This window comes from Mirounga angustirostris, unplaced genomic scaffold (assembly GCF_029215605.1).
Source record: "Mirounga angustirostris isolate CCGP_5_RB_7025 unplaced genomic scaffold, mMirAng1.0.hap1 SCAF_6, whole genome shotgun sequence".
Taxonomy (NCBI): domain Eukaryota; kingdom Metazoa; phylum Chordata; class Mammalia; order Carnivora; family Phocidae; genus Mirounga; species Mirounga angustirostris.
The window spans coordinates 61,057,540-61,081,213 of record NW_026991714.1 but is presented as its reverse complement, the minus strand read 5'-3'; the positions used below and the strand labels follow the sequence as shown (position 1 = coordinate 61,081,213).

Genomic DNA, 23,674 nt, shown 5'->3' with positions numbered 1-23,674 from the left:
TCTTATAATCATGAAGCAGAACACTTATCATAAGCAGGACAGGAATCCCAGATGCCACAAAGAAAAAGAGTGAAACACTGGATCTCATAAAAAATTTAAAACTTCTGTAAGAAGAGAAAAGCCAACCATAAACAAAATGAAAATGCACTGTTTTGCAGCACATGTGGCAGACAAATTCCTCTAATATATATGCAAAGAGACTTACAAAACAGTTAGAAAAATGATGAGCTCCCTCCCACCCCCTAATAAGCAGAATTCACTAAAGAGAAAAAGTGCAAATTGCCAATAAACACTTGACAGGTGCTAAAAACCAGACACAGAATAGAGCAGTATTGGGCAATTTTCCACCTCATAGAGTGGTAAATATTGTTAAAGATTTCTACTTCCAGTGTCATGATGAAGTGGGGGGTTTTGATGGCAGTGTAAACTAGAACAATTCTGTAGAGAGAAAGTCAGTGATAATCACCATAGTTTGAAATATCCATACACTTGAGTCAGCAATCCCACTTCCAGAAACATCTGCATAACGAGACCAACAGACACATGAAGACAGTTGCCCAGAGATGGCGTTCATCATAGGTGCTCTTGTTGTAAGAGTCAGGCCTCCTGCAAGTCAGGTTCTGTGTACAGTGCTTTCTCATTAAATTCTTACAACCACCAAATCAACGTACTATTGTTAGTGTTCATTTTTCAAATGATAGAACTGAGAAAATATGTTCAAAATCATTGCATTTGTGAGAAGCAAATCTTGGTCAGTGTTTGCTCAAAAGCACATGTTGTGGCCACACGTCATTTGCAAAAGTAAAAACTGTAGACAGGTCTAGGTTCATTAACAAGAGGTAGATGGGATACATTATGCTTCACCCCGACAAAGCAGTAGTGCCCAACCATAGGACAGAATGAGGTAGATTTTATATCCTGGAAAGGTCAGCAAGATACATGAAGCAAAAAAAAAAAAGCAAGATTTTGAAAATAGTTGTGAGGTGCCTGGGTGGCTCAGTCGGTTAAGCAGTTGACTCTTGGTTTCGGCTCAGGTCATGATCTCGGGGTCATGGGATCGAGCCCTGCATTGGGCTCTGCGTTCAGTGGGGAGTCTGCTTGAGATTCTGTCTCTCCCTCTCCCTCTGCCCCTCCCCTCCTTGAATGCACATGTGCACACGCTCTCTCTCTCTCTAAAATAAAAATAAATAAACCTTCAAAATAAAGTAAAATAAAAATAGTTGTTATAATTCTATTTTTGTTTAAAAAATAATAATGCACTATGAAATGTGATTAACTCTGCATGCCTTACAATCTTTTAAACTTTTTATTTGGAAATAATTTTAAACTTTCAGGACAGTGGTAAGTCACTCTGCCTCCTGCCTCTGTGGTCTAAGCCAGGGCCTTCCTCCACCTTCCCAGTGGTCTTGGAGGAGGAGATGAGATCCTCTGGATGAGAGCTCTCTCTTTCTCTGGTGCTGCCAGTTCAGACCCACAGGCTCAATGTCCCCCACCCTCACTGTTACTTAACCTCCTCCCTCCTGTACTAACCCCCTTCCCTCAGCTTCAACAGTGCTCAAGTCTCTTACTGCTTTCCTCACTGGGCAGCTACATCCTTCTATCCAGCAAGAGCCAGGATCTGAAGACTAACCTGCACCCTCACCGGCTCCCCCTCTTCACTCAATCTCCCTCTCCTGCTTGCTGCTGCCATTCCTACCCCACAAGCTGGTGAACATTCTTAGACAAAATAGCCCATGATCTCCTACTTGCCAAATTCTTCTGTGAGCATTCCCTTGACCACTTTCCTCCCCAGCTCCCCAGCTTCCTGTTGGCCCTTCTAGCTCCCCTAGAATCTTTGGCCAACTGGCTGACCAAGGCCACTGATTTCCCTCCCTGGGGCCCTTCTCCTTGGCGTGTTCTGCAAGCACTGGTGCTCTACAGCCCACCCCCTTAATTGCCTTTGCTGTGATTTTTTTATTTTTTATTTTATTTATTTATTTTTATTATTTATTTATTTATTTTAAAGATTTTATTTATTTATTTGACAGAGAGAGATAGTGAGAGAGGGAACACAAGCAGGGGGAGTGGGAGAGGGAGAAGCAGGCTTCCCGCTGAGCAGGGAGCCCGATGCGGGGCTTGATCCCAGGACCCTGGGATCACGACCCGAGCCGAAGGCAGACGCTTAACAACTGAGCCACCCAGGTGCCCCTGTTGTGATTTTTTTAAAGTCCAAGGCAGAGGTTTCCCCATGGCTATATCTACTGCCTTGTTTTGATTTATAGTAATGAACTTGCTTCTATAAATGGGATTTTTTGTAAAAGTTTATCTAGGAACAGTACAAAAAATATTGCTATTATTTTTGTTGACATACAATGATTTTGTATCATATATTTCAATCTACATAGAATATGGATTTTTTTTTATATTCAAAAATGAAAATACAGTAAAATGCAAAGCCATGACTTGTGGTCCCTCCGCATCATCACCCACGAGCTAAGTCTAACCCTTCCTCATCCCAGCTCTCTCTCTGCTCTCCCCTTTCCACCCTGGCACACAGGCCAAGTTCACTAGTGAAACCACTCTTCTCCTGGCACATCTTACTCTTCCTTTATGTGCCCCCTTTGTCCCATTTGCTCACTCTACCGAGTATATCTCTAGACCCATCATCGTCTTCAGTTACCTCCTCACCTCTAGAAGACTCAGCTCAAGCTTCATGTTGTGCCCGAAAACACATCTGCCCTTCCACCCCACCTCCAAGGCCCAAGTAGAAGGGACTGCTCTGCCCTTTGGGTCCCCATTGCTCTGCCCTTTGGGTCCCCACTGCTCCCTGTCAGAACCTCTCTGTCATCAGACCAGGACTGATCAGACAGATTCAACTGTAGTTACCTGTTTAGATGTGTGTTGCCCCCACCCAGATGTAAGACCAGGCAGAGATACTTGAGCGAGTCTTCTGCTGGAGTGGCCCATAGTAGGTGCTTAAAATGTATTTTTTTATAAATGCAGGAATGGGCATCAGTAGCAGGCAATCCACTAATAGTGTGCTTTTGGGGGTGCTTCCTCTCACATTTGCTAGCTTGCCTTCTGCCTGGCTTTGTTGCTGACACCTGCACGTTCAGTCCCAAGCTTCAGTGGAGAGCCAAAAACTGGCTGCTTGGCTGCATCCACCTTGCTCACCCCCACTCACAAACTACTAGATTTTCACATCCCACCCAGGGCCTTGTGACTCTTTTCCAAAATACGTGCAAGCCACCCTGTTTGGTTGTGTGCGCTCTTGCTCAGTTTGGGGGAGAGGGTGAAGGACAAATGGCTGAACAAGGATCACAGATTCTGTGGATTAAGCAGGACCAAGAGGTTGATGGGGTAGGGGTTAGGCTCTGAGCAATGACAGGGAAACAGAAGTCAAACATCCTCAGGCCCATCACACGTAGCCCTGTAAGTGGTCTTTGCATCCATGGTACCTAGCTGGATATGGCCTCAGTGACAAGTACTCCATCCCTGATGCCCCTTCCCTCTGCCTGTGCCAGCATACACATTTCATCACATGCAACATACAGGTACACCCATGAAAATGGGAAAGAGCTAGATTTCTGAGTGCAATAGTGTATTGGCCTGACCTAAGTCATGAGTTACAGCTTCACTTCCTTTGCAGCCCTCACAGAACATTAGGGAAGGAGCTGGTGGGCCTTAGTGAGGGTCTCTCCACAGCTTCGGGTCTGACTTGGAAAGTCAAGAGCTTCCTGGAGGGAACAGAAAAGACTGGTCTAGAGTGGGAAGGACCAAGGGGTTTTTAGTCAGAGACATGGTATTTTCTTTGGATTATACAGAATTGCCTGAGTCAGCACAGAGATGCACAGTATAGGTGAAGAGCAGTCTATAATTTTAGGAGAAAGAAGTTGACTTTATCTCCCCAAGGTGGCTTCTTCTCGAGCTAATCTCTCTCTGACCCTCCTTTCTCTCTAAAGCTCAATTTCTTTGGAAGAGCATGTTGGGGTGTGCAGGGCGATGACCATGTAAGAAGAGGTGGGCTGGGGGGCGCCTGGGTGGCTCAGTTGGTTGAGCAACTGCCTTCGGCTCAGGTCATGATCCTGGAGTCCCTGGATCGAGTCCGGCATCGGGCTCCCTGCTCGGCAGGGAGTCTGCTTCTCCCTCTGACCCTCCCCCCTCTCATGTGCTTGCTCTCTCTCATTCTCTCTCTCTCTCAAATAAATAAATAAAATCTTTAAAAAAAAAAAAAAGAAGAGGTGGAATCTCTCTGTAGTGTTAGACCTTGTGGGCTGTAGCCTCGTGTGGCAGAGGGTCCAGAGAAGCTGTGTTGGAGTGGTGGGGCTTGACCTCTTCTGAACTTTTCCAAGAATGGGCAAGGCGGTGGAAGTTTATGTATTCATACATACCTTTTTTTTTTTTTAAATCACTGTAAAACTATGGACTTCGGCTATGGAAACACCCCACTGTATAACTCACTGGGCTCTTCTGATTCTGCATTTGGTGGGTAGGGACTCTGACCACAGTGGCTTAGCTGTCTTCTCTCACTTACCGACATTATTCTATCCCATTTTATTTCTTTTATTCTATTCTAGAATAAAGTGTTTGCTTTGATTTATCAGAATGTTAAATACTTTCATTTGCTCTCACTGAAATCTTTCCAATAATACAAATAATTATATTAGAACAGGGACACCCTTGAGTTGTGTGAGTCCTGACAAATTTGTGTGTGTGTGTGTGTGTGTGTGTTCTGTCTGTGAAAACAATTTGGTGACAAAATGTGAGAACATGGATAGGTGAGAATTGACCAGTGCATAGGCTCCATGAGAACTCAAGCTCTAGGCTTAGTGGGGAATCCTCAGTGGTCAAGACCTGAAATTACACACCACCCTGTGTCTGACTTGAGTGACAGTCACTCAAAATTAGGGTATCAGCACCAACTGGTGGCCCATTCCACACAATTCTGCAAAAGAAATACCATACCAGCCAATGGTATGTTCTCTGGTCAGTCTTCTGGAACCAGGACCCAGCCAAGGGGCCAGGCAGGGATCATGCATATACATGAGTCCTGGAGTTCCTTGGGGCATCTGGTCAGCCCTGAGGGGAACAGTGGCCAGGGATTGGAGAGCTGGTCTGCACCTGTGGCACCCTGCTGCAATGGCACTACAGGTTCCAGCTGGTCCCAGCCAACAAGAGGGGTCTCAGAAAATTTTGAGGAAGACACTCCAATGCACAGGGCTTCCAGAGGCACAAGGCTGACCCAGAGCAGGGGCCCCATTTGCCTGGGTCTAAGAGTTATACTGTAATCTGAGTTTTTCTTTCCACTCAAAAATTCTGTTTCTGATTACAAAAAAATCAGTACCTGTGTGTTATAGAATATTTACAAATTATAAAAAAATTTCTTAGAATCCCACTACAAAATATTAATCATTCATTTATTCATCAGCTATTATTAAGTAGCTACTCCACTCCAGGCATTGTACTGGGGACTGTGAATAGAACTACCTACAAGGTAGACATAGTCCCTTACCGCCATGAACCTTACACTCTAGCAGGTTTGCAATATTTTAAATTATTAAATGTTTTTTCACCTAGGCAATTCATGTACATGGCTCAAGGTCAAGAGGTACAAAAGAATGCACAATGAAAAAATTCCTTTCTAGGGCAATGAAAATATCTTGCATGATATTATGATGATGGGTATATGTCATTATACATTTCTTGTAGCCATTATGAGGACCACTTATGTAGAAGGTATACTTGTATGAGTCTTGAAGGATAGATAGAGTTATATAGAAAAAAAATGGTGCTGGGTATTTTAAATTAGCAGAGAAGGGTGTGAAGATTTACATAAATAAGTGGAGATGGGAAATATTCATCAAAAATATAGGCTCTTGGAATTTTAGAGCTCAGAAGAACACACAGAAGATGAACTCACTGTGCTAACATCCCTCCTAATTGTTACCTCTGGATGACACTAGTTTACAGGAACTTCTACCTATGGTATATTATTTGACCTTCACATTGACTCTGTGGGCTAGGAAAAAGCAACTAACCCCATATAAGAGCTGAGGAAACCCCTATGGCTAATATTGGACTATGCAGAGACATGATAGGAATGAGGAAATAAGCAGAATGATACTTAAGGGTATTTCATTTTCTATGACAGCAGGCTGTATTATTTGGACCACATTCCTACTGAAGATGACTTAAAAGGATAGAATATGAAAAACTTTCCTAAAAGTTATTGAAAAGATAATTTCTTAAAAGGTCTAGAAAAATAGCTCAAAATTTGGAAGTCAAGAAACAAGAGGTTGCTGGTGGGCTACAGTTCACTTTGGCTCTGGAGGCATTTGCAGATCTGGCTGGAAACAGCTGAGAAACTAGTGAAAACTGAGCTGCCTCGAAAGGACAGAGTGACCAGAGTATGTTTGGCTCCCTTTCCTACCCCCTCTCAGGTGGGAAGAGTTTGGGGTTGGGTGGGGGAAAAGACCTGCCCCCAAGTTTGGAAAACCAATGCTGACCCTATGAACACTTGACCAAATTAACAATATCAGGCATATTTACTTCTAAATGGTTACAGGTCCCCAGTACCCAGGTGCTTGGCAGTTGCAAATGCAGAACCTCTCTGGTTGAAGAAATGTTCATCCTAGGCTTCTGGAAAATCTCACAGGTAAATTTTCAAGGGAACAAAGTAGGACAAATTTAAAGGAATTAGCACAACAAGGAAATGAGGTGCAATGAACAAGTACTAACAGAAAAGCTAGCATAAACTAGCCCCCAAAGACTTCAAATGCTAGAATTATTAGCAACAGATTTTTATTGTTACTTTTTTTTTTAAATTAAGTAGGCTCCACACCCAACGTAGGGCTTGAACTCAAGACCGTGAGGTTAAGAGTCATGTGCTCTAAAGACTTAGCCAGCCAGGTGCCCCAGTAACAGATTATTTTTAATGATAATTATGTCTAAAAAATGTAAGAAGCTTAAAAATATCTTCAGGAGGGGCGCTTGGTTGGCTCAGTCCATTAAGGGGCTGACTTGTGATTTTGGCTCAGGTGGTGATCTCAGAGTCCTGAGATGGAGCCCCGTGTCAGGCTCTGTGCTCAGTGGGTAGTCTGCTTGAGATTCTCTCCCTCTGCCCCTCCCCCCACTCACGTGCTCCATGTTCTTGTGCTCTCTCTCAAATAAATAAATCTTTAAAAAAAATATCTTCAGGAAACTATAACAAGTGAAGTAACAGATTTGTAAAAGAACCAAATAAATCTTCTTATATGAGAAAATACACTAACCAAATTAATGTTTCAGTAAAATGGGCTTTAAAGCAGCCTGAACACAGAAGAGAAAACGACAGACCTGAACGATAGGTCAGAAGGTATTACACCTAGGGAGGAGAGGGTGAGGGAAATTCAAGGCAGAGTAAGAAGTTTCCAGAAGGGGAGAGAGATTTGGTAGAGGCTCTATTTGAAGGGGTGATGTCTGAGGATTCTCCGGAAAGGTTAGTCATTATACAGATTCAATTCAAGATACAGATTTAATGACCCTAATGAACTCTGAGGAAGACAAATAAAAAGACAGTCATACTTAAACACATCACAGTAAAACTGCTGATAATCAAAATCAATGAGAATAATTTGAAAACATGGAGGGAGGGAGGGAGAGAGGGAGGAAGAGAGAGAGAGAGACAAGAGAGAATGAATTACCTTCAAAGCAGCCATAGTTAGATTGATAACTAACTTCTCATTAGCAAAAATGGAAACCAAAAGAACACAGAAGGACATCATTCATCCACTGAAAGAAAAGAATTGCAAACCTAAAGTTCTATACTGAATGAAAACATGCATAAGAATGAAGATAAAATAAAGACATTTTTAGGTCAAGAACAAGAAAGCTCATCACCAGCAAACCTCAATAAATGAAATGATTAAAAAAGTGGTACACTTATGGTAAAATTAATGCCTGATGGGGCTTAAAAAATAATTTTAAAGAAGTAGAATGATGGTTGCCAGGGGCTGGGGGAGGGGAGAATGGAGACTAGTTGTTTACAGGGTACTGAGCTTCAGTTTGAGAAAACAAAAAAGTCAGGAGACCATGGGGTGACAGTTGCATAACAATGTGAATGCACTTAATACAACTAAACTTAAAAATGTTATACCAAGGGACACCTGGCTGGCTCAGCCAGTGGAGTGTGCGACTCTTGATCTCGGGGTTGTATGTTTGAACCCCACACTAGGTGTAGAGATTACTTAAAAAAAAATAAAGAGTAAATTTTTAAAAATGATACACATAAATGTACATAAATGATACTGTATGACAGCAAAAATGTAAGTCTGAGGAAGTGGGCAGGTACAGGTCATTGACTTGTTGTTTTCTCTGTGCCCAAGGCATTGGAGGAGCTGAGGCACCATCTCCACATCTTTGCCACCCACTGCCCCTGCATCTCTCTCCTCAGTGGCCCTCCAGCTGCTGAGCGGCTGAGGGGGGATGTGAGGGGCAGCAGGAGGGACGTACTCTCTTCCTGCTTTTGGTTTCTGTGGATGTTCAGAGCCTCAGAGCAAGAGCAGGTGCCCACTTGAGGTCTGGCCCTCCATCCATATCCTCAGTCTCCCTCCTCTTTTATCCCCTTTGTCTTCTAGCCACCCTTCTTCTCTGCTTTTCTCTTTCTGTTTTTAAACATCTTACAGCAAATTTCTTGTGTTAAATATCTCTGCTTGTAATGCCCAGACTGGCTCTGTTTTCCATGCTACTTCTGGCTTTTTTCACACCCACCTTCCCTGCCTTGGCCCCCGGCTCCATCTGGTGCCTCCTTTCATGGTCACCCCTCTCCTTCTGGGTCCTGAGATGCCTGCAGTTCTGCCCACCCTATTCTGTGCTGGAGAGCAGAGTCCAGCCCTTGGAAGGCCCCTCTGGGCTCCCCACATGGTAGGAGAACCAGGTCTCTTTGGACAGAGAGGATGTAAAAACATCACCAGTGGTCTTTAATTTTCCCTGAAACAAATCTCAATCGGGATAGAACTGTGGGGACATTTTGTGAGCATTGTTCCAAATGTTGTGGAAGGGTCTAGAAAGGACTCCAACCGGTGGCCAGACAGCATCTTGTCTTCCTCGGGGGCCTCACCCAAGATGTGGCGGACAACAGAAGTGCTGTGTCCTGGGTGAAACCCAGTCCAGTGTCTCTAGGAGCCTGTCCAGTTTCAGGGGCTGGTTTGTGCCCTGCCTCTCAGTGATGCCCACAGAGCTTCTGACGCCCACACACCCATGTGTTCCAAACCTTCTCCACCTCCTCAGTTCCTCATCTTTTTATGCCCTCTTAGAAACTTCTTCCAGAACATCATACCCCTAGAATAGGAATCAAATTTTGTCATTCTTTTCCTTAAAAATCTTTCAATGGCCTATTAGCATATTTAAAAATAATATCCTTAGTAACTTCTGGATAGTGGCGTATCTAAAAAGAAAATTGAAAACTTCCAAAAACTGTCTTAGGCAGAGTGATCTTTCTTATGGGACCATGGCACTCCAGTCTTTAAAGTACTTACTCTCCCTTCTGGTCTTCTCAGGAGAAAGTTCACTCTTTTTTAAATTAATTTATTTATTTGAGAGAGAGAGAGAACACACACTAGTGGGGGAGGAGCTCAGGGAGAGGGAGAGAGAGAATCTCAAGCAGACTCCCGGCTGAGTGCGGAGCCAAGGCGGGGCTCCATCTCAGGACCCTGAGATCATGACCTGAGCCAAAATCAAGAGTCAGTCGCTCAACTGACTGAACCACCCAGTCGCCCCAAAAGTTCACTCTTCTTTACTGTCTTTAATTAAGGCCCTTACCCCTCTCTTGCTCCTGTTTGCTCCACTCCCTTCTCAAAGGTGCAGCCACACCAAAAATGATTTTCGTTCTTCAAATATTCCAACCTGTTTTCTGTGGTCATAGTAATTTTCCCTCTCTTCTTGGTCTGGCTAATTCTTTCTCATCCTATATTGGCTCTGATATTACTTCCTCTAGGACTTATTCCCAGAGTCCAGATTTGAGCTAGACACTGGCGGCACCTATCTAGAACCCCCTACCACCCTCTGCTGTAAAGTGCTGACCATTGAGCATACAGTAGGAGCCTGTTTAATGAATGAAGTCAAGTCTAAAAATATGCATTTCACACCTATGGTATGCGACTTTCTAACTAACATCAACATGATAGCATCAAGCTTTTAAAAGTAACTACTATATCTATTCTATTAGGTGGCCCAGGGACACAGAGGACTGTGGGAAGGCAGTGGAGGAAGTGTGAACAGTGAGGAAATATGTGTTCATTGGTGGATATAAATTACAGAGAGTATAGGATATGGCTGGGTGTGTTTATTAGAAGTACGTGGTAGATGAAATAGGGCCACAAATTCTTTGAAGCTTCTTCCATCAAGAGGTGCTATTGATTTCCCCACACCTTAAATATAGGTTTGACCAAAGGATGTGGCAGAAATAACACTGGGCAAGTCCCAGAGCCAGGGCCACAAGAAGACTTGCATCTTCTACATTCCCGCCCACGGAATGCAGCCCTGAAACCACGTTCTCAGGAGCTGGCCTAGCCTCCCGGAGGATGAGAGGCAATGCGGGTGGCCTACATCAGCCAGCCAATGGCCAGAGCCACCTGCCAGCTGTGGAGAAACCAGCAGAGGAACCTCCACCCAACCCACAGCATCACGGGGATTACCACGATTTCCATGGGAAATAATAAATCCATATTTTACGTCACTCAAGTTTAAGGTGATTTGTTAGGCAGCAACAGTTAACAAAACCTGGGGTGTGTTTTGTTTTATTTCCTATTTTTGTCCTGAGGGTAATGAAATGGAATGGAAAAGAAACAGACAGGACCCACTGGGAACATCAAACCAGGCTTAGAGCAGAGGAAGAAAATAGGTCCCCAGGAATCTTCTCTTGGTTCGTCTGCCCGGTGTGCCTCTCCTTCCATTCCAGTCATTCCTTCCCCCCCTCAGCGCCCCGGGGATACTCTTCACTGCTGTGATGTTTAATGTGTAATAGCTTAACTGAATGTACTGTGATCATTTAAGTTAACGGTTTAGTTTAATTTGGTTTAATGTAATAACGTTCACTGTTCAACAAAATTGGCCCAGATTTCCCCCCCCCCAGGGGTGGCAAAGAAATGGTCAAATGAAGTAAAACAAAGAATGGGTACAGATGAAGGAGGGCTCGTTGGAGCCCCAGAGTCTGGAAAAAAGACTAAATGAAAGAAGATGCCAATAAATATTTGCTGAATTTTTACTGCATATTCATCATAAGTAAAGCCACTGCAAACACCCTGCTCCAACCAGAGAGTCAAAACATGTAGGGAAGCAGCAAGAACAAAACGGAACAACACAAAGCAAACCAGAAACCCAAACAACATCTCTGCTCCCCATCCTGCAGAACATCCGGGCTCTCCCCCCAGATCCATGCAGAACTGATGTCTTTGTACCGTAGGGCCCCTGTGTAAATGTCACCTCCTCGGAGAGTCCTTCCCTAACCACTGAGGTAAAGTGCCCTCCATCCCTATCCCAGGACCCCATTTCATTTGTCTTCAGACACAACGCTTCTCTGTATTTTCTTCCTCCCACACTAGACAGAGCAGTGGGAGGCCGGGCCTCCGCCTGTCTCACGCCCTGCTGTCACGCCAGCTCTTAGAAGCGCCTGGCACACAAGGGATGCTTATTCAAACTTTACGCACCAGAAGTCAATTAAAAATGCAAAAAGACTTCCTTCCTATGAAAATGCTTTTCACTCTCCAAGCGTAGGTCAAAGTTGACTCCCTGTGAAACCCTCCTAGCGGAAACTCTCCAGGCACAGCTGAGCACCCCTGCCTTTGGGCTCTCCTGTACTCGTGTTGGACTCTTACCTGACCGAGTTCCTCTGCAGTTCTGTGTGTACATCTCTGTCTCCTGTGAGACTGGTGAGCAAGTGCAATTCAGCTTCCATGCAAGGCTGGTAGGCTCATTCTCACCAAGCACAGTAGCTCCTGTCTTAGACAGGAAGGCTGGCAGACGGCTTAGTAGCCTGGGTTCTACACCAGACTGCTTTATTCCAAATCCTGGTTTTGCTGCTTGCTAGCTGGGGGAACTCAGGTGAGTTTCTTGACCTTTCTCTGACCCAATCTCCTTATCTTTAAAATGAGGAAAAAAGTACCTAACATATAGGATGATTATGAGGAATTAATATACGCAGAGTACTTTGAACAAAGTCTGGTCCATATTGAAGATTTAGATGAAAGTCTTCTATCCTAAGGAAGACTATTCATTTAAATTATTTGGCACTGAGTGGTTACAACTTTGGCATAAATCTGTACCACATAAACAGACAGAAAAGAATCGAAGAGGAAATAAGCAAGTTGAGCGAACGCTGTGGAAATACAACGGTCATCTCTGTAACAATACAGAGAAGGACCCCCGCCTCCAGATGAGCCGGTTCACACCGGCTCCACATGGGGGCTCCACAGGGACCCGTCCACAGCCCGAGGTTCCCTATGACCGAGCACACGTGGGACTCCTCCCCACACGGGGGTGAAATCAAACTCCCCAAGGGCCTGACGCTCCCACCACAGAAGACACGTAAAATCCATCTCCAGCTCACCGCACAAAACCATCACACAAGCTCACCATTTCTTACTCAGAAAAGACTTAGGATGTCCAGAGTTCCCAAGAGCCAGCCCGCTGTCTTAGAGCACACAGAGCATGGGGCCCCATAAAGATACAGGGGCGGCCAGACCATCCTGTCCTGGGGGGTGCCAATCAGACAGGGGATTCCTGGGTGGGGAGGAGGGAAGGGGCAGGAAGGGAAAACTTCAACTGGGCAGGGAAGGGCCCCTGACCCAAGGCCTGACTCACCTCTGTCCACTGCAAACATGTCGACCCAAGGAGCCCATCTCCCTGCTTGAGTACATTGTCCTCAAACTTGACAATTCCCCAGGAGGGCCTGTTGAAAATACAGATTCCTGGGCCCCACCCCACAGTTTTTGGGTCAGTAGATCCAGGAAGCAGCCTGGGAATCTGCAGGATTGTGAGACATGCAGACCTCACTGGGGAGAAATATTGTTTGAGAAACACACTCCATCCACCCGCTGGCCCTGCTTGCTGCCTGAAGTCTTTCAAAGTGTCAGGTGTATTTCCCTCCTCTGCCAGTTACTGCTGAAATAATGATTTATATCTGGTCATTACTTAACTTTTTAGATAAAACTTCAGTCCTTGTCCCATTTGGTTCCCTTAATAACAGAGAAAGAAATCAAGGCACAGAAGTTAAAGGTTTGGGTAGAGGCAACCCAAGTTTATGGGTCAATGGATGACCAAAAGTGGACCATACATACAGTGGAGTATTAGCCTTAAAAAGAAGGAAATTCTGACAAGAAATTGCTACAGCATAGATGAACTTTAAGGACTTATGCTAAGTGACATCAGCTAGCCAGGAAAAGACGTTGTATGGTTCCTCTTGCATGAGGTACCCAGAGCAGCAAAATCGGGGAGACAGTGGAGAACGGTGCTGCCAGGGGATCAGCAGAGAGAATGGGGAGTTCGTGTTTCCTGAGGACAAAGTTTCAGTTGGGGAAGATGGAGAAGTTCTGGAGCTCATCGGTGGTGATGGCTGTACAACAGTGTGAATGTGCTTGATGCCTCCAAACTGTGCACTTAAAAATAGTTAAGATGGCATTTTTATCACAATTAAAAATAAAATAATAGAAGAAATGAAAGGACAGCTCTCTCTGCAGTATCCCTGAGGAGATAAGACAGGTATCAGAATCCTGCGGAAGTCTGTTCACTATGCTAGAGATTTAAAATGCCTTGGGACTCCCAGATAGGCTCAAAGTGTAAGGCCATCCCATCATTAGCCAGAAAAAAATAGTCACAGCTCAAACATGCTAAGCAAAGAGGTCTCTGTTTGCTATGAATTTTATTTTTTTTCATTTTTTAAATATTTATTTTAATTTTTTAAAATTATTATTTTTTATTATTATGTTATGTTAGTCACCATACATTACATAATTAGTTTTTGATGTACTGTTCCATGATTCATTGTTTGCATATAACGCCCAGTGCTCCATGTAGAACGTACCCTCTTTAATACCCATCACCAGGCTAACCCATCCTCCCACACCCCCTCCCCTCTAGAACCCTCAGTTTGTTTTTCAGAGTCCATTGTCTCTCATGGTTCGTCTCCCCCTCCGATTCCCCCTCTTCATCCTTCCCCTCCTGCTATCTTCTTTTTGTTTTTTTTTTAACATATAATGTATTATTTGTTTCATATGTACAGATCTGTGATTCAACAGTCTTGCACAATTCACAGCGCTCACCATAGCACATACCCTCCCCAATGTCTATCACCCAGCCACCCCATCCCTCCCACCCCCCACCACTCCAGCAACCCTCAGTTTGTTTCCTGAGATTAAGAATTCCTCATATCAGTGAGGTCATATGATACGTGTCGTTCTCTGATTGACTTATTTCACTCAGCATAATACCCTCCAGTTCCAGCCACATCGTTGCAAATGGCAAGATTTCATTCCTTTTGATGGCTGCATAATATTCCATTGTATATATATACCACCTCTTCTTTATCCATTCATCTGTTGATGGACATCTTGGCTCTTTCCACAGTTTGGCTATTGTGGACAATGCTATGATAAACATTGGGGTGCACATACCCCTTCAGATCCCTACATTTGTATCTTTGGGGTAAATACCCAGTAGTGCAATGGCTGGATCATATGGTAGCTCTATTTTCAACTTTTTGAGGAACCTCCATACTGTTTTCCAGAGTGGCTGCACCAGTTTGCATTCCTACCAACAGTGTAGGAGGGCTCCCCTTTCTCTGCATCCCGGCCAACAACTGTTGCTTCCTGACTTGTTATTTTTAGCCATTCTGACTGGTGTGAGGTGATATCTCACGGAGGTTTTGATTTGGATTTCCCTGATGCTGAGCGATGTTGAACACTTTTTCATGTGTCTCTTGGCCATTTGGATGTCTTCTTTGGAAAAATGTCTGTTCATGTCTTCTGCCCAGTTCTTGATTGGATCATTTGTTCTTTGGGTGTTGAGTTTAAGAAGTTCTTTTTAGATTTTGGATACTAGCCCTTTATCTGATATGTCATTTGCAAATATCTTCTCCCATTCTGTTGGTTGTCTTTTGGTTTTGTTGACTGTTTCTTTTGCTGTGCAAAAGCTTTTGATCTTGATGAAGTCCCAATAGTTCATTTTTGCCCTTGCTTCCCTTGCCTTTGGTGATGTTTCTAGGAAGAAGTTGCTGCGGCTGAGGTCGAAGAGGTTGCTGCCTGTGTTCTCCTTTAGGATTTTGATGGATTCTTGTCTCACATTTAGGTCTTTCACCCATTTGGAGTCTATTTTTGTGTGTGGTGTAAGGAAATGGTCCAGTTTCATTATTCTGTATGTGGCTGTCCAATTTTCCCAACACCATTTGTTGAAGAGACTTGTCTTTTTGCCATTGGACATTCTTTCCTGCTTTGTCAGATATTAGTTGACCATAGAGTTGAGGGTCCATTTCTGGGCTCTCTATTCTGTTCCATTGATCTATGTGTCTGTTTTTGTTCCACTACCATACTGTCTTGATGATGACAGCTTTGTAATAGAGCTTGAAGTCCGGCATTGTGATGCCGCCAGCTTTGCTTTTCTTTTTCAACATTCCTCTGGCTATTTGGGGTCTTTTCTGGTTCCATACAAATTTTAGGATTATTTGTTCCATTTCTTTGAAAAAAAGTGGATGTTATTTTGATAGGGATTGCATTCAATGTGTAGATTGCTCTAGGTAGCATTGACATCTTCACAATATTTGTTCTTCCAATCCATGAGCATGGAACGTTTTTCCCTTTCTTTGTGTCTTCCTCAATTTCTTTCATGAGTATTCTCTAGTTTTCTAAGTACAGATGCTTTGCCTCTTTGGTTAGATTTATTCCTAGGTATCTTATGGTTTTGGGTGCAATTGTAAATGAGATCGACTCTTTAATTTCTCTTTCTTCTGTCTTGTTGTTGGTGTATAGGAATGCCACTGATTTCTGTGCATTGATTTTATATCCTGCCACTTTACTGAATTCCTGTATGAGTTCTAGCAGTTTTCGGGTGGAGTCTTTGGGGTTCTCCACATAAAGTATCATATCATCTGCAAAGAGTGAGAATTTGACTTCTTTGCCGATTTGGATGCCTTTGATTTCTTTTTGTTGTCTGATTGCTGTGGCTAGGACTTCTAATACTATGTTGAATAGCAGTGGTGATAGTGGACATCCCTGCCGCGTTCCTGACCTTAGGGGGAAAGCTCTCAGTTTTGCCCCATTGAGAATGATATTCATTGTGGGTTTTTCATAGATGGCTTTTATGATATTGAGGTATGTACCCTCTATCCCTATATTCTGAAGTTTTGATCAAGAAAGGATGCTGTACTTTGTCAAATGCTTTTTCTGCATCTATTGAGAGGATCATATGGTTCTTGTTCTTTATTTTATCAATGTATTGTATCACATTGATTTGCGGATGTTGAACCAACCTTGCAACCCAGGGATAAATCCCACTTGGTCATGGTGAATAATCCTTTTAATGTACTGTTGGATCCTATTGGCTAATATTTTGGTGAGAATTTTTGCATCCATGTTCATCAAAGATATTGGTCTGTAATTCTCCTTTTTGATGGGGTCTTTGGTTTGGGGATCAAGGTAATGGTGGCCTCATAAAACAAGTTTGGAAGTTTTCCTTTCATTTCTATTTTTTGGAACAGTTTCAGAAGAATAGGTATTAATTCTTCTTTAAATGTTTGGTAGAATTCCCCTGGGAAGCCATCTGGCCTAGGCTTTTGTTTGTTGGGAGATTTTTTTTTTAAAGATTTTTATTTATGTATTTATTTGTCAGAGAGAACACAAGCAGGGGGAGTGGCAGGCAGAGGCAGAAGCAGACTGCCCGCTGAGCAGGGTGCCCTATGTGGGACTCGATCCCAGGACCCTGGGATCATGACCTGAGCCGAAGGCAGCCGCTTAACCGACTGACCACCCAGGCATCCCTGTTGGGAGATTTTTGATGACTGCTTCAATTTCCTTAGTGGTTATAGGTCTGTTCAGGTTTTCTATTTCTTCCTGGTTCAATTTTGGTAGTTGATACATCTCTAGGAATGCATCCATTTCTTCCAGATTATCTAATTTGCTGGCATATACTTGCTCATAATATGTTCTTATAATTGTTTGTATTTCTTTGGTGTTGGTTGTGATCTCTCCTCTTTCATTCATGATTTTATTTATTTGGGTCTTTTCTCTTTTCTTTTTGATATGTCTGGCCAGGGGTTTATCAATCTTGTTAATTCTTTCAAAGAACCAGCTCCTAGTTTCGTTGATCTGTTCTACTGTTCTTTTGGTTTCTATTTCATTGATTTCTGCTCTGATCTTTATTATTTCTCTTCTCCTGCTGGGTTTAGGCTTTATTTGCTGTTCTTTCTCAAGCTCCTTTAGGTGTAGTGTTAGGTTGTGTACTTGAGACCTTTCTTGTTTCTTGAGAAAGGCTTGTATTGCTATATACTTTCCTCTTAGGACTGCCTTTCCTGCATCCCAAAGATTTTGAATAGCTGTGTTTTCATTTTCATTGGTTTACATGAATTTTTTTTATTCTTCTTTAATTTCCTGGTTGACCCATTCATTCTTTAGTAGGATGCTCTTTAGCCTCCTACTTTGAGTTCTTCCTGAACCTTTCCTCTTGTGATTGAGTTCTAGTTTCAAAGCATTGTGGTCTGAAAATAGGCAGGGAATGACCCAATCTTTTGGTACCAGTTGAGGCCTGATTTTTGATCTAGGATGTGATCTATTCTGGAGAATGTTCTATGGGCACTAGAGAAGAATGTGTATTCTGTTGCTTTGGAATGGAATGTTCTGAATATATCTGTGAAGTCCATTTGGTCCAGTGTGTCATTTAAAGTCTTTATTTCCTTGTTGATCTTTTGCTTAGATGGTCTGTCCATTTCAGTGAGGGGGGTGTTAAAGTCCCCCACTATTATTGTATTGTTGTCGATGTGTTTCTTTGCTTTTGTTATTAATTGCCTTATATAATTGGCTGCTCCCATGTTAGGGGCATAGATATTTACAATTGTTAGATCTTCTTGTTGGATAAACGCTTTAAGTATGATGTAATGTCCTTCCTCATCTCTTATTATAGTCTTTGGTTTAAAATCTAATTTGTCTGATATAAGGATTGCCACCCCAGCTTTCTTTTGGTGTCCATTAGCATGGTAAATGGCTTTCCACCCCCTCACTTTCAATCTAGGGGTGTCTTTGGGTCTAAAATGAGTCTCTTGCAGACAGCATATTGATGGGTCTTGTTTTTATATCCAATCTGATACCCTGTGTCTTTTGATTGGGGCATTTAGCCCATTTACATTCAGGGTAACTATTTTTTTTTTAAAGCAGGTTTTTGTTTTGTTTTGTTTTGTTTTTAAGATTTTATTCATTTATTTGAGAGAGAGATAGCCAGAGCAGGAACACAAGCAAGGAGTGTGGGAGAGGGAGAAGCAGGCTTCCCGCTGAGCAGGGAGCCCAATGTGGGGCTTGATCCCAGGACCCTGGGATCATGACTTGAGCTGAAGGCAGACGCTTAATGACTGAGCCAACCAGGCTCCCCCAGGGTAACTATTGAAAGATATGAATTTAGTGCCATTGTATTGCCTGTAAGGTGACTGTTACTGTATATTGTCTGTGTTCCTTTCTAGTCTATGTTGCTTTTAGGCTCTCTCTTTGCTTAGAGGACCCCTTTCAAGATATCTTGTAGGGCTGGTTTGGTGTTTGCAAATTCCTTTAGTTTTTGTTTGTCCTGGAAGCTTTTTATTGCTCCTTCTATTTTCAATGACAGCCTAGCTGGATATAGTATTCTTGGCTGCTCTGAATATATCATGCCAGTCCTTTCTGGCCTGCCAGGTCTCTGTGGATAGGTCTGTTGCCAATCTAATATTTCTACCATTGTAGGTTACATATCTCTTCTCCCGAGCTGCTTTCAGGATTTTCTCTTTGTCTCTGAGATTCGTAAGTTTTACTATTAGACGTTGGGGTGTTGACCTATTTTTATTGATTTTGAGAGGGGTTCTCTGTGCCTCCTGGATTTTGATGCCTGTGTCCTCCCCCAACTTAGGGAAGTTCTCTGCTATACTTTGCTCCAATATACCTTCTGCCCCTCTCTCTCTTTCTTCTTCTTCTGGGATCCCAATTATTCTAATGTTGTTTTGTCTTATGGTATCACTTATCTCTCGAATTCTGCCCTCGTGATCCAGTAGTTGTTTATCTTTTTCTCAGCTTCTTTACTTTTCATCATTTGGTCTTCTATATCACTAATTCTCTCTCCTGCCTCATTTATCCTAGCAGTTAGAGCCTCCATTTTTTATTGCACCTCATTAATAGCCTTTTTGATTTTGACTTGGTTAGATTTGAGTTCTTTTATTTCTCCAGAAAGAGTTTCTCTAATAACTTCCATGCTTTTTTCAAGCCCAGCTAGTATCTTTAAAATCATCATTCTGAACTCTGGTTCTGACATCTTACTAATGTCCATATTGAGTAGGTCCCTGGCAGTCGGTACTGCCTCTTGTTCTTTTTGTTGAGGTGATTTTTTCCGTCTTGTCATTTTGTCCAGAGGAGAACAGATGAATGAGAGAACAAATGCTAACAGCGTAACAACGTCCCCAGAAAGTATACACTAAACAAATCAGAAAAGACCTGAAACTGGGGGAAAAGAAAGGGAAAGAAAGAAAAAAGAAAAAAAAGAAAAAAAAAGATAAAAACAAATAAAAACAAAACAAAACAAAAACCAGAATAAATGTGATCAAATATGATCAGGCTGGTGCATAGATCAGTGCCACACTAGATTTTGGGCATATTTTGGTCTGCTAGAAGAAAGTGCTTCCCAAAATTTTAAAGAAAGAAAAACTTATATATGTACAAAAATAAAGGTTAGTATGATGAAGGGATGGAATATGACTAAAAATGAAAATTATAAAAGGTTTTATAAAAGGAATTGATAAGAAGTTGGTTGAAAAAAGAAAGAAGAGGATTTGAAAAAAAAAAAGGGAGAGAATGTGATCAGGCAGGAGACTAGAACAAAGCCATACACTAGAGATTTAGGGTATAGTTTGATCTGTTAGAAGAAACTGTATCTCAAAATTTTAAATAGAGAATAACTGATATATATATACTAAAAATAAGGTTAACTACTATGAAGGATAGAATATGACTCTATAAATGAAAAATAAAAAAGATTTTTAAAAAAGGGATTGATAAGATGTTGGTTGAAAAATGGAAAAAGAAAAATTCAAAAAAAAAAAAAGAGAAAAGACAGTTAAAAAAAAATTAACTTTGAAAGACTAAAGAATCATGGTAAAAAAGCCATGGATTCTGTGTGCATTATTCCCTCAGCGCCGCTGTAGGCGGAATTGCCCCGCCCTTGCCGGTCCGGGCTAAGTAATCTGCTCAGGTTTGCTCTCGTAGCTTTTGTTCCCTGCAAGCTTACCCTACAGCTTTGGAGGCTGTGAGTGAAAATGGTGGCCTCCCAATCTCTGCCCCGGAGGAGCCAAGAACTCAGGGCCCTGCTCCTCAGTGAGCCCCCAGAGAAAAGCCGTCAGTCACTCCTGTTTCCCTGGTCTCTGGCCACACTCCGTGCTCACCCGGCCTGCGACCGAGTGTTTCTATCTCTGGCACACGACTCAGTGTGGAGTCTCCAAACCCAGCAGATCCCTATGGTGCACTCCCGCGCCGCTCCTCCAGGGGGAGGAAGGGGAGTCTCCCTGGATCTGCCACTTGTTGGGTCTCTGCTGGAGGAGCAGTGGCCCGAATGTGCCAGGGATCACGGTTTATGGCAACCCCGAGCTGAGAACCCGCGCCTCAGCTCCGTCTCTGCAGCTGGCTTCCCTGCTCCGATACCTGGGAGCTCTGCCGCACTCAGGCACCCCCAGTCTTCCTGTGACCCTGAGGGTCCTGAGACCACACTGTCCCGTGAGGGTTCCACCCCCTGCTTAGCCATTGGAGCAATGTCTCTCAGTGGAGCCGACTTTTAAAAGTTCCGATTTTGTGCTCCACTGCTCTATCACTTGCCAGAAGTGGCCGACAGAGGCCCCCTCCCCCACCTTTTATCCTCCCGAATATCACCTTAGATTCACTTCTCCACATGTCCTACCTTCCAGAAAGTGGTCGCTTTTCTGTTCAGAGAGTTGCTGATATTCTTTTCTTTGATCTCCTGTTGAGTTTGTAGGTGTTCAGAATGGTTTGATCCCCACCTAGCTGAATTCCTGAGGCCAGATGAAATTCAGGTCTCCTACTCCTCTGCCATCTTGCTCCGCCCCCCTGTTTGCTATGAATTTATTTTTTTTTCCAGGAATAAATGTATATTTAAATTTTTATAGTAAACATATACTTCTAAGTGAAGATTTTCCCATATTTCCAAATAAGATAATGTTCAACATATCTTGTAATCAATTTTACATTTGACTTCATTGTTTTGGTGAATACAGTTGTGAAAACTGAGTTACAGACTCCTTTTAAAATACTCTCCCTTTAACATGCACCTCTTTCTGAGATTGGTCAAGACAATTCATTACGCTAAGGTAGCAATGTCCAGGAAGATCACCTCCCCCACTTTTTTCTTAAGTTTAAAGTTTTAATGTCAAAATAAAGTCTTAAAATAATCCTTTCACAAAAATAAGGCAGCTTTATGCTGTAAAAACAGTAGTTTTTTGTCAAAGGCTATATTCTTCTGTCCTTATCTGTTGTCACCAACTGTCAGCATCGTCTTTAAAGATCACCTTTTTCTTCATAGCGACACCTACATGCATCTCCTTGGCTGTCCAGATACGGTTTGCAGCCTAAATGTATAACACTGTCAAACAAGAGCTCCACTGTGGTTTCACAGGCCTGAACACGCTGAGCTAGCCCTCGTGTCTTCTGCACATTCCGGCAGATCTTAGAGAGGCAGTACTGGAATTCCTCATCGCAGTCGCTCTTGCTTTTGCCACAGGTCTCATAGCACCTGTCCTGTTGGTTGCAGCACCTTGTCAGGGAAGGGATGCCAATATTAAGGTGAACACCAAACAGTGGAGAGCCACATCCATTCGGTGGCGAGGGTTTATAACCATAACGCGGGAAGGGCTTAGATCCGTCATTGTACTTTTACGGGCAGAGCCCATCCTCACCTCCCAGGAGGTCCAAGGCGGCATAGGTACGTGTCTATCTTGTGAATGCCGTTCCGGATGGTCTTCAGGGTGGCCCACCAGTCGGTGGTCTGGACCTGCTCCTGGCACCTGAGAGTGGTGGGCAGGAAGAGGAGGAGGACGAGGACCAACACGGGCCGCGGGAGCAGGGCCATCCATGCAGCACCGGGCTGTGTCCCCACAGAGCCCACGGGGTGCCCTAGGCAGCGGCGCCAGCCCCAGGCTCGGTGTCCCCAGCCGGCTCCATGCCCACGCCTCGTTTGCTATGAATTTCAAGTGAAGAAATTCCTATGTGTTCTGACAAGTCATGGAAGCAGCTCTGGGGGAGCATTTGGAAAGGCATTACTGCTTGAAAGTCTGAAATTCTTCGGGCCAGTTAATGCTGCAGAGAAGCAGCCACACTTGGTTGGAGTTCAGAGCAGGTTGAGTCTGTTGGTAATGGTTAGCCATGTCTAGTCACCCTCGCCCAAACACTAGGGGCACAGCCAGGCCACTCCTGGGGTACAGTGATGAGGGGCCAAGTTTACACGGTGGGTGGGAGGGGAGAGAGTTTCTGAATCTGGTCACCGAAAGGTAGATAATCCGAAGACCAAACCCTGACCATTCACTGCTCTCCCTTGGGGGAGCAAATGGCTACTCTGTCCGCCAGGAAAGGGTAGAGCTGGGGGAGGGGCTGTTGCAATCTTGTGCCTCAAAACTGCACCTCATCTCCTTTCTTCTACCAGACTCTCATTTTGTGAAGGTCGAGGAGTCCCCAAGAGTGAACTCTGTGGTTTGGAAGATGTTTAGGGCAGGGATTTTCATCTGTTTTGTTCATTGTTCTTTGCGCAGAGCCCAGCACAGTGCCTGATGCATAATGGGTGCTTCATATCACTGTGTTTAAATGCATTAATGTAGAGATTCAAAATTTGGGGTGGCGAATGGGGAGTGCCTGAAAATTAGAGGCACACCTATGTGGACAAAAGAGGAAATGGTGTCAAAACTCACTTTCCAGTAAAGCCACTGTCGCCCCCAGCATCTGGAGTCTGACAGGAGTTGGGATCTAAGGCTGACTTTGGTTTTCCTTTGGTTGCCCCCACTTTCCACTGGATTAACCTAACCCTTCACAGGTCAGAGGAGAATGTGGAGTGTTCTAAAAGAGCTCATAAAAAAAAAAAATCATAATAAATGAACTCTGCATCAGCCAAAACCTTTGAGAGGTTGTTTCCAGTTTGGGAGACTCACACACCAGCCATATTTACTGAGCCCCCAGTCAACTATTTTTAGTTTCACATTATTTTATTTATTTACTTTTTTTACTGAGGCCAGCTGGCAGGTAACAACTTCAATCCCCTAAGCTTTATTTTTAAAGTCAGCAACATTTGTCTGACTTCACCTGTCCTTGTTCTGAGTGGGAGGAAGCTGGATGTGCGGAAGGTCAGGTTCCTCTGCTCAGTGATTCCTGCAGGTGGACAGAGCATTTCCCTACCAAAAATTCCTCAGAGGCAAAATCCTGTCATTGGGCTTTTAAAACACCTGAAACCAGAG

General features: G+C 43.4%; 1 pseudogene; it reads right to left on the bottom strand.

Moving 5' to 3' along the window:
- Positions 1-21,292: 21,292 nt before the first annotated feature.
- LOC123845424 (group XIIA secretory phospholipase A2-like) lies at positions 21,293-22,302 on the bottom strand (annotated as a pseudogene).
- Between the last annotated feature and the right edge of the window lie 1,372 nt (positions 22,303-23,674).